Here is a 12,546-nt window from a genome sequence, read left to right on the forward strand (position 1 = left end):
CTTATTAGCAATAACAGAGTAAGGAAAACAGTGGAGAAATAGCTTCAAAGTGCTAAGGAAAAATTAACCATCAGCTTAAAATTTTATAGTCAGCTAAACTATCATTCTCTAAGCAAAAATGAAGAGAAATTACCAGCTATACGAAGAAATTATTACAGAAGAAGTAGGAGAATCCAGAGAGATCTGAAATACTAGAAGTGATGGTGAGCACAGAAATGAATAAAATAGCAATAAATTCAATTAACCATTAACTGTTTTAAAACAAAACACCTTGTTTTGAATGGAAAAAGAGCAAAATTAAAACTTTTTAAAAGAACCTCCATTCCTTTTTATTTCTGCCTGTTTTGTTCCATAATTTTTGCTAATTTTTAATGGATATTACTTCTTTTTTCTCTGTGACAATTATAAACATACTTCTTTTAAAAACTTTGTTAGACACAATCATATAATTAATTTCATTTGGAGTTAATTCATGTTCTGGTTGCCTATTTTGTTAGCTGTTTTTCTTACTATCTTACTAGACCAGGGGTCTGCAAACACTTTCTATAAAGGGCTAGATAGTAAATATGTTGGCTTTGCAGGGTATACAGTTTTTGTCACAACTACTCAGTCCTGCCATTACAAAGTCAAAGCATCCACTCACAATAAATACATAAATGAGTGTGGCCGTTTCAAAGAATTTTTATTTATAAGAACAGGTGATCAGCCAGATTTGGCCTGGGAATAGTACTTTGCCTGCCCCTGGTCTGCATGACAATACCAAGATGCAGGGAGTGGTGCTGTTCAGTAGGTAGTTAGACATTTTACTGTCCTTGACATGTTTAGGAAGAGAACAGAAATATTAAATAACTTAGATATATTTAAATATCATGTATAATTAAACATGCTTGTTTAAAAAAAGATAAGGGTAATCACTAAAAATTGAAAGCATACACCTCCTATGTTACCAAAAGGGAAAAGGAATATAAATAAAGTAAATGCTGGTAAAGGTAAACAGTATGAGGTCATATACATGATCACTGCCTGTGTCCTGCCCACCTGCCCCAGGTGACCTGAGGGTAAAGTATACTAGGAAAAAGATCAGCTATTTGACATCCACTTTTGATTTGCCAAGGAGCCTGGCTCGACAGAAAGAAGTAAGCATTAGTTGGTGAGCGTCTCTCTTAAGGTGTTTTTTGTTTTTTTGTTTTGTTTTGTTTTGTTTTTTTAATAAGGGGCATCCTAGTTAATCGTAAGAGATAAAATCCTATAGGAAGCAGCTCAGACAGTTGGTCAGTCATTCAATACTTATTAGGTGCCTATATAACATAATACTAGATATTTATTTTACTAAGCACTGAGAATACAAAACTAAAAGCCATAGTCCCTACCCTCAAGAAGTTCATAGTATAGCGATCGCGCTTCAAGGGAGTTAATTGCTGCTAATACCCAGGATATAATCCACTAAGCAAGAAAGGCTCTTATTGACATAGGGCCTCCACTCTGAGAATGAAGTTCAGTAGCTGCTGGACACCTCATCCTCCTTGGATCATCCTCTTTCAAACCCCGGGTGTCCCATACTCCTCCCATAGAGAATCTGCTCTTCTTTTTCCTAGTTTCTTTTCCTCTTTCCAGTAGGAAGATACTGACAATTGCTTGGCTGGGACGCTGGGGTAAGCAGAGCTAGAGAAAGGCCAGAGATTTGAATGTATCAGATGGGACGAGAAGAACACAGACAGGGGCGCCTGGGTAGTGCAGTGGTTAAGCATCTGCCTTCGGCTCAGGGCGTGATCCCAGCGTTCTGGGTTCAAGCCCCACATCAGGCTCCTCCACTAAGAGCCTGCCTCTTCCTCTCCCACTCCCCCTGCTAGTGTTCCCTCTCTCTCTGGCTGTCTCTCTCTGTCAAATAAATAAATAAAATCTTAAAAAAAAAAAGAAGAAGAAGAACACAGACAATACTGATAATGCTGTATTCCCCACTGCTCACAGAGTCTCCAGGATGTTAAATGTGCAGTTTTCATTGCTCAGAATGCTCTTCCTTGTCTTCTGTCCTGCTTACTCACCCTTGATGTTTTGGCTGAGATGTGACCTCCTGGGGAAGCCTTCCCCAGCCTTCCAACCCCCCCCCTGCCCAGCTAGGTTATGTACCTATCTAGCCTGCCCACATCACATTGCTTTTGTTCTGGTCTGTCTCTTCTCCTGGACCAGACTGTGAGTGCCTCAGTGTCTGGTCTAACTGCTCCCTTCCTCACCTTTCACTTGTACAGACCCACAGATGCTTCCCAAAATGGACCAACTTAAGGTGTTTTGAACATGAAACATTCTCCTTCCCATGGGACCCCCTACCCCTGTCCACACAACACATATTGACTTAGACAATTCCTGTTTCACTTCCAGGACTCGCCTGCATGCCACCTCCTACATGAAGTCCCCCCTCCCCAACCCTGTCACCTGCTGATGGAGCACTGATGGAGCAAACTAGAATGGGGTTGGATGCTACTCCTCCTGCCCTGCCTCGGTACCTAGTACATTTTACTTAGAATAGCCTATTTCCTCATCTGTCCCTCACACTAAGCTCCCCAAGGGCAGGGCTTTCTGGTTCACCATTTCATTTCTAGTACCCAGAATAGCTGATGCTCAAAAAACATCAAATGAATGAGATAGAGAAGCATTAAGTCATAATGGGGAGGGGAGGAGGGTTTCTTTTACTTTTCAGAAGTTTCTGTTGGTTTAGAGATTTAAAACTTAGGGAATTAAGGGATCAGAAAACATTACACAATTAGATGTACACACGTCGTACCAGATTGGCAGGCAGAGTTGATGTGAGCTGGACAGGAGCAATCATTAGAGTTTCATGGAAAAGGTGGGCTCTAGAAGAAAGGCAGGAGTTTGACAGAAAGTGGGACAAATAAGTTGTAACTGTTATTTAGAGATGCCAGAGAAGGCAGAGCTGGGCTAAGACCCCATCAGCCCTCCAGAATTAGCATGGCAATGCTCACTGCTCAGTAGGCATTTTGAATATAAGCTGTCATGGTAATTAAATATCAGTTCTAACAAATCTGCATGTACTTTTGCATTTGCTTTTGTATCTGATTGGCTCTTGTGTGAGATAATTGTGGAAACTTCTGGGCAACAAAAAAAACCAATGATGGAGAAGGTTTGTGTGGTAAGAACACTTGGAAGCCAGGCATAGAGAGCTTCCAGAGAGGGCTGGCTGTGGGGCCCCGTCTTCAGCACTACCACGATGTGGGTTGCGCTCACTGATTTATTTTTGGCAGCCTCTCTGCCCGCCAAGGGTATTTCCTTATTATTAGCTGATTCATCCACTTCACAGAATGTGTCTTCTGATATTTTAAGCAGCAAGTAATAATGATGGACCATTATTATATGGGCTGGTCTTATAAGGCAGATCTCAGGGGAAGAAAAACCCCTCCCAGGTCCCCGAGGAACCTGTCCAGGGAAAGTTCAGTGCTCATTGGAAGGTTGGCAGTGTAACTAGAAATGGGCCCTGGGGACCCCTGTGGGAGGAGGCTGAGCACGAGATTCCAAGTCCTTGAGCCAGGCTGTGAAGCTAAGGAGAGTGTCTTATTTGCCTCCTTCTCCCTGCCTTCTCTACAAGCACCTAGCCCAGCATGGACACCTGCAGGTGCTTCTTAATCTCTGATGGATTAAACTGGCAGGTTGGGGGTGGTGGGCATTAAAACTGCTGACTGAACCATTTCCAGCTTTGGGGCTGGAAGCTTCTGCCAAGACGCCTGTTGTTTGAAGGGAAGAAGCCTTGATTCCCCTCACCCGCAGGCCTCTTCCCCCAAACGGCCCACTATCACCACCAGTAGAGCTTACTCAGGGGTGAGGAAGGAGGGCTGACTGTCTCTGGAAAGTTGTAAATTTCTTGTGTTATTCATAATTGTGTCTTTTGCACTTTTTCTTTTTGTCTGTGCCGCCAATCTCATGAAGGGATTTTGACCGATCTCTTGTAATCCCTAAGTCTTACTTCTTTGTTTCAGTTGATTTTCTATGGCCTTTGATTCTATTGCTAACATCAGTCTAATTTTAAACAAGTTACTGCTGTGGCTTAGTAGGTGCTTTAACTCGTGTCTTGACAGCTCCCTAATATGTCTCTCCCAGCTCAGGGCTACCCTGCAGTGAAGGTGACTTCTGCTCCTTCAATGAGAAGGCTGGGGCCACCACGTCCTTCTCTTCCATTTCTATACATGCCTGTTGCTATCTTCATGCTTCTTCAAGGTGAAATCTCCTGAGCAATGCTCATGAGGCCTTCTTCTTACATCTCAGCTCATCAGCTATCCCCCTTCCCACAGAATGTCCCCTCTCCACTTTCTCCTTCCCATATGTCTGCCGAGATGTTCAGGCCATGCCTCCTGAAAAGCGAAGTAGAAGGAACACTCAGACAAGCATGCTTGACCCTACTTCCCCTTTTGTCTCTCATTCTATTTTTCTCATGCTTTTCCATCTCAAATTACCAGCCAGCTCACTAAGCCTCTACATACTCACCACCACCAAATGTTTTCCTCTTGCAACCTGATTTCTGTTTCCACTACTCTGAAGTGTTCTCTGAAAAGCCACTCATGCTTTTACATTACCATTTCTAAGGAACCGCTTTCCATGTGGCTTCCTCTTGGATGTCATGGCCATGAATGTTAATATGGGTGGTCATGTTCTTCCCTACACTCTAAAGACCTCCACCGTCTCCTTAATCCATTGACACCTGTTCCCCCATCACTGATTCATGGACACTAGTCTCCATATGATTACCAGTGACATGCTAATTGCTGAGTCCAAAGAATAAACTTTACTCTTTTTGCTACATTTGACCCTTGGTCTCTCCTGTCCTTATGAAACTCTCTACTCCATCCCTTTTTTTGGTAGCCTCTTATTCTGTGGTTGTTCTGCCTTTGGCTCCTTTTGCTCCTTTCCCTCAACCTCCTCTTAAAAGACTGGTCTTCTCTGGAATTCAGTTCTTGATCCTTTTCTCTTCTCACCTGATATGCCCTCCAGTGGCAATCTCACCTGCTCCAGCTCTGACAGGGAACCCTCAAATCTGCATCTGCAAGTCGGGCCTCTTCCCTGATTCCTTCTAGATATCTTCTTCAGCCCCAAAAGCTCCTCGACACTCACCATTCCTTCCCTTAAACATGCTCCTCCTCACATCCCTCTCTTAGTGACTGCATCCCCCATTGATGCAGGCTTCAAGTCAGAATGTTCAGAGTCCTCCTTGTCACCTCCTTTCTGTTGCTTCTATTCACTATCAATTACCAGTCCTGTCAATTTAACCTACTAAGTATTTCTTAAAGTTCTTCCCTCTGTTCTCCCCAGAACTTCTGCCCCAGTTCAGGTCCTCATCATTTCTTGCCTGGATTCCCAATAGGTCCCTTGCCCCTAGGCCTTCCTTCTCAAATCAGTACTCCTCAGAACAGAAAGATCTATTTTTAAAACATGACTCTGACCCTGTTATTCTCCTGCTTTAATCACTTGGATAAAGTCCAAGCTGCTTAATGTGGAGTTAAAGGCCCTTCATGATTTGCCACTGCCAATTCCTCCACGTTCACCCCCCACTACAGGCTCCCAGAGTCTTCATTCCCAGTAATGTGCAACTGTCTGTGGCTTCCCCTCTCCCAATCTACACAGAGCCTCTGTTGCTTCTGTCTATGTGGTCCTTCCTTCCTGAACTGCGAGGCCCTACCCCACTGCCATTGGGTGGATGAGTCCTAGGGGTTTAAATACCCTCAGAGCTTCCTTAATATCTGGCATACACCTAGATTACATAGTGTTTGGTGGCTTTTTTTTTATTATTGAATTATACTTGACATACTATATTATATTAGTTTCAGGTGTACAACATACTGATTTGACAATTCCATATATTACACAACACTTATCATGGTAAGTGTAGTTACCCTCTGTCACCTTTTAAAGTTATTGCAATACTATTGACTATATTCCCTGTGCTGTGCTTTTCATCTCTGTGACTTATTTATTTTATAACTGGTAGTTTGTGCCTCTTAACTCCCTTCACCTATTTCACCCATCCCCCACCCTCTTCCCTTCTGGCAACCACCAATTTGTCCTCTGAATTTATGAGTCTGTTTCTGTTTTTGTTTGCAGATTCCACAGATAAGTGAAATCACGGGGTATTTGTCTTTCTCTATCTGACCTATTTCACTTAGCATATTACCCTCTAGGCTCATCCTGTGGTTACAAATGGCAAGATTTCATTCTTTTTTACTGTTGAGTAATATTCCATGATATATGTGCCATAGACTATGATGATATATATATATATCTCAATATGAAACTCAATATATATATATCTCACATCTTCTTTGATGGTTGTCCCTTATTTTTCTGTTTCTCAACTATACTTTGAGCTTCCCCTAAAATAAAAACTTAAGATTCACAGGTTGATTTTGTTCAGCCCAGAAATCTATCTCTTCTAATAGACATCTTCAGGGATATATTGCTAGAAGGCATTGTTATCCTCCCTGATACCTATAATTTTTCCCCCTCTCAATAAAAATTGACTATATGCTTACTATGTGCTTTGCTGGAAACTGGGAATCAATTGTAGAATGATGGGCAAGGTCTTTGATCTTTGGTGTTTACAGACAGGTGGGTTCCCTTGGTAGTCCTAACCCACTGGCTATTCTATAAGTCAAAGTCATCCTAACACGCTTTTATTTTGTGTTTCTTTCATCTTTTGAGATGAAAAATTCCACAAAGTATTACCCATCATGTGAAGTAAAGAGCAGACTAGCATGGAAGTTAAGGGCTTTAGGTTTGGCGAGATTAGAATTCAAACCTGGCTCTCCCACACGCTGGATGCTTGACTTTGGTCTCATTACTTAAACTTCATTGAGCGTCAGTTTCCTCATAAGTAAAGAAAGAATAAGAAAACCTGACTCCTAAAATATATATGATTGTTATCTGTGATAACATTTTTAAAAAGATTTTATTTATTTATTTGACAAAGAGAGGGAGAGGAAAAAAGCACAAGCAGGAGAGAGGGAGAGAGCACAAGCAGGGAGACGGGGCGTTCAATCCCAGGACGCTGGGATCATGACCTGAGCCAAAGCCGAAGGCAGATGCTTAACTGACTGAGCCACCCAGGTGCCCCTAACATTTGTTAAAAAACAAAACAAAACATCCAACTTAGTGCCTGGCATATGGTAAGTACTCAATAGGGGGACTACTGTTCTGAATGCTCAAATATCAAGTGCGCAGCATAGGAAAAATCATAGGAATTAAAACCTTAGGCAAACCACTAAAGCTCCCTAGGCTTTGGTAAAGTAAAGGGGTGGTACACTGATCACTGCCTCCTTGCCTATCACCCTTCTTAGAGAACCCACCCCACCCCCAACTCTTGGAGCAGCCCTTTGTGCTGTGCCTCTAATTACCCTGGCCACAGCCCAAAGGAACAGAGGTAGACACTCGACTCCAGCTGGACCAATCAGAGTCTCTTCCCAGGAATTTGAGATTGGATACTGAGACACTAACTCAAATGATAAGGGGAACATGAGGAGTAAGGCAGGTAGTCGTGATAGAAGTCAGAAAGCCAAAGTTGTGAGCATCAGTGTGGATTCTAGGAAAGCCATGGAGTTTTATATAGAAAGAGTAAGTGTGGAAGCAGACGACAGAGCAGAGAGGAGAAAAGTTGGGATGGGGTCATTCTGCTCTAACAAATGAAGAAATAAATGTTAACACTTGGGATTCCAGTTTCAGGTCCCTCATTCTGACAAAGCCTTATTTGTTTCCTGTCTTTGTACAACAGGGAAATTGCCTGTTTCATCTTCATATGCTGTTCCTTTCCTAAAACTAGCTTGAATGGACCTCTGTTTCCAGCAATTAAATAATCCCTGATTTCTAAGGTTGCTTTCCAACTCAGAAACCACACACTATGGTTTGACACTCTGCTTTATGTCTCCTGTCTCAGGATTTGGAAGAATTAAGATCATGGCAATTTTGTTTAGGTTGTTCTTAATTATATGGACTTCTGTTACGTCTTTATACCTACAGAATAAAGAATCTTGAATTTTTAAAGTTCTTTCTTCTCTTCTGGGACTCTTCGGCAGATGTGTGATCTCAGATACCCTTTGGTGTGATTTCAGATACCCAATATTTTGCTATCTTTTGGGCTATAACAAGCAGACATTGAGCTCAGACATAATCTTTGATGAATCCAAGTTCCCTCTCTTGGATTTGGCTCCAGATCCTTCCATTTATTTAAATGTTCTAGAATTTTTATCCTTAAACCTTGCCCATATTAAAACAGACAGTCTCCCCTCCTCCTCCTCCTTCCTCTTCCCCTTCTTCTTCTTCTTCTTCTTCTTCTTCTTCTTCTTCTTCTTCTTCTTCTTCTTCTTCTCCTCCTCCTCCTCCTCCTCCTCCTCCTNCTTCCTCCTCCTCCTCCTCCTCCTCCTCCTCCTCCTCCTCCTCTTCTTCTTCTTTTAAACACTGTATCATGAGTTGGTTGCACTGGAAAGCATTAGCAGCAGTATATCAGAACACATGAAGGGTAAAATCATGCAGTCCTGGGGTGTGCAGTGCTCTGGGGATGTACTATCCAAATGGTAGCCGCATGTGGCTATTAACATTTAAATTCATTAAAAACTATGATTAAACATTCAGTTTTTCATTTTCATTGGCCACTTTTCAAGTTCTCAATAACCACATGTGGCTAATGGTTACTATATTGGCTAGTGAAAATACAGGTATTCTCCATCATTGCAGAAATTTCTATTGGACAATAATGTGCAGAGGGACCTAGCATACAGTTCAAGGAAACCTGCAGTAGGAGGCAAGTCTAACAGATTTAGAGAGTGAGTCCTGAGTGAAAGAGAAGCAAGATAAGTGACTCCTGGAGCAGGTGATACTTGAAGATAATGTGGCCCAATCAGTCAGCTGGACTGTAAGGACAGGATTCTAGCTCCTGGGGGAAAATAATATGTTAGTTGGTACAGACTGGGCTTGGTTGTGCAATAGACAAATCCCCCAAACTCAGTAGCTTAACATACTAAAGTTTTATTTATCTATCATGAAGTCCAATGAGCGCTGGATAGCTTTTTCCAAAGTTGCAAGAGAATTCAGAGATGGGGGATACTTTTTTTTTGCAAGAATAATATAAATTTATTACATAAAAACAAAACATAGATAAGGGAGAAAAAGCAAAATAAAAATCTACTGGAATCTTACCAAAGCTAATATTTTGATATACATGTGCACACACAATTACATATATTACGTACATTTTTATGTAATATACTTAAATACATGTATAATCCATATATCCTAAATCTTTGTTAATGTCCACATCATATTCCAATGAGTTGGCATACTATATTTATCATATTCTTTCCTGTTGCAGGTACAGATTATTTCCAATATTTTTCTGCTCTTAATTGTTACTTTTAACTGTCTTGACTCAAAAGTAAAAACCTTTATTTCTCACAGTCTATTAGTGAAAGCTAATCACATGGCTCCAATTCATCTTTGAGAGAGGCTTGTAAGTGTAGATCATATGTGTATTGGGTTAGCTACTACTACAACTAGAAAGAGCAAGGTAGGTCCCCAGCCCCATAAGTAATGGTATTCTGTAAGGCAACAAAGGCAGAGACTCTCATCTGTGAGCTCTGTGGAAATAAAGACTATGCCAGTACTTATATGGTACCTAACAAACAGCAGGAACTTAATAAATTATTTAGGTATTGGAGTGGGGCCCGGGATGGTGATTGGAACCTAGAAAGAGGGCAGGCCTGATGTGGAGGCCCAGGAGGTTGGGCTAGACTCTTTGAAGACCCTCTGACTACAGAGGATTGGCCCCAAAGCCAGGACTGAGCTTGCAGTTCAAGTCTCAGCTCTGGAGAGAGGGAGGCTGAAGGGAATGAGCAGCCGGCAGGGTTGCTGTTTTGCCCATCCACACAGTTTCCTAAAGTCTTTCTCTAGTCTAATCTTCAGCTTGGTGCTTTACTTCTGGAAATAATTTAATGCCAACTGCAAACATGAAGATCTTATTGGAAATGTCCTTATCAAGATCATTGGTAAAGACCAAGTACTGATCCTTTATGCTTATCTTTCCAGAGAAGTGACCATTATTTTCTGTTTCTGAACTCATTCCCTGCTTCTAACAAAACTGCTTCCCTCACGTACCCATCATGCCCCAATTTCTTATAGTCTTTGAAATGGAATCTTGCCAAAGGCTTATTGAAAGTCTGAGTAGATTACATCCACCAGTTCCCTTATCTACATGTCTATTTATTCACTTTTAGAACACCCATAAATAAACATTGGCTTTGTCCCAAGGTTCAGTCCTTGGGGCTCTGTTCCTGTCTCTTTATTCTCTCACAAGGATGACATCTACTGTTAAAGCTTTAACCGCCTCCTCTCCAGGGAGGATTTCTACAACACTGCCCCCTTTCTAAGCTCCAATTCTGTATCTGCAACTGATGGCTCCCTCCCTATATGTCTAAAATGGAGTATAACACCTCCCCTCCAAAACTCACTCCTCGTCGTGGCTCTCCTATTTCTGTCAACATATCAGCAGCCTTCCTAGTCACTCAGGCTTAGCACCATGACTCAGCTCTCCCTCCCTCATTTCATATCCAGTTAGTCATCAAGTCCTGTGCTGCCTTTGTCATGCCTCTAAGATTCCTTCCCTTCTTTCCCTTTTGCATTGTCACCACTCAAATTTAGGCTGCTGTGGCTTAATGTTGGAGTATTACAGGAACCACTTTGCTATGCTTCCTCTTCTACCAACTCATCTTACATTCATTCATATTAAGCCACTGGATTTGGTGACATCTAGACCTTTCCAAATCCTAATGCTATCATAAGCTATGTGACTTCAGGCAAGTTACTTTACCTCTCTGAAACTCAATTTTCTTATCTCCAAAATACAATCAATAAAATATGAAATCAGTAAGTGTTAGCTATTTTACTGTGTTCTAGGCATCATCCTAGATATAATAGATATTGTCTTATTTAATATCCCACAATAAATGTATGAGGTAAGTATTATTATTATCCTTATTTTACAAATGAGGAAGCCCAGAAAAGTGACATAATTTGTCCAAGGTCACATAGCTAATAAGTATCAGAGCTTATGTTCAAACCTAGGCAGTTTGATTCTGCTATCAATACCTAAAAATTCTGCTACCCTGCCTCCTAACATAATAGGTACATAATAAATGATAGTTATATTAATAATCAATATACAAAATGCATCTTTGATCCCCCTGTTAAAAAGTCTCCAGTGGTCAGACTTTGTAGAATAAAGTCCAGTAAGTTTAAAATGGTATGAAGCTGCCCCCTACTTAAAACATTTTCATGTGTTCTCATTATGATTTTAAAAATCCATAACATACTGATGCTTCTGCAGGTGATAGTGTCTTATGTATTAAAGTAACAATCTCACTAAGAAGCATAAAATCTGGATACAATTATATAATGGCTACTTGGAAGTATAAGAGAGCATCCTAGGTAGCCAGGCCATGAACCTATCTCTAAAGAGATAAATACATGTATCAGAAAAGAAAGGCTTAAAGTCAATTATCTAGTATCCCTTCCAAAAAGTTCAAAAAATAACAATAATTCATCTCAAAAAAAGTTAAAGGAAGAAAAAAAAGCAGAAATCAGTAAATAGAAAATAAATGTACCATAAAGAAAATCAACAGAGCCAAACCTTGGTCCTTTGAAAATTCGAACAAAAGGGATAAAATTCTAGACAACTGATTGGGAAAATAGGAGAGAAGAAACAAATAACCCACATCAGGAGTAAAAAAGGAGTCAATACTACAAACCCTACAGATACTAGAAAGATAGCAAAATGATGTTATGAATGACTTGAAGTCAATGATTTTGAAAATTTAGATGAAATGGACAAAGTCCTAGAAAAACAACTAAACTTACCAAAGCCAACATAAAAACAAATAAAAAATCTGAACAATTCCATTCTACTAAAGAAAGTAATCTTTGCTTGAAATCATCCATAAAGAAAGCTCTAGGCTCAAATAACTTCATTGGTAACTTTCAAAATTTTAGAAAAACTAATCTGCCAAATTTAAACAAGCTCTTTCAGAAAAGAGGAAGGAAAGAGATAATTCTCAATTCATTTTATGAGGCCAGCATAACTTTGAGGGAAGGGAGGGAAGAAAGAAAAGAAGGTAAGAAGAAAAGAAGAAAGGAAGAGACAGATGCACTTCTTCCCCAGTGGGCAAAAACTTGAACAATCACTCTACAGAAGAGAATATCCAAATGGCCAATATGAAAAAATGCTCAATTAATTGGTCAGCAGGAATACATAAATTAAAACTGCAATAAAATATCACTACATTCACAAGATTAGTTAGAATTTTAAAAAAGACAGTATCAAATATTGGCTTGGTGTAGATCTCATATACTGCTGATGAGAGTATTATTGGCACAACTACTTTGGAAAACTTTTGAACAGAATCTACTGTAGCTAAATAGATGCATACCTATGACACAGGAATTCCGATTCCAGGTGTACAACCAAAAAATAAAATAAAATAAAATAAAATAAAATAAAATAAAATA

This window comes from Ursus maritimus, unplaced genomic scaffold, assembly GCF_017311325.1.
Source record: "Ursus maritimus isolate PB19 unplaced genomic scaffold, ASM1731132v1 scaffold_16, whole genome shotgun sequence".
In the NCBI taxonomy this organism is placed as follows: domain Eukaryota; kingdom Metazoa; phylum Chordata; class Mammalia; order Carnivora; family Ursidae; genus Ursus; species Ursus maritimus.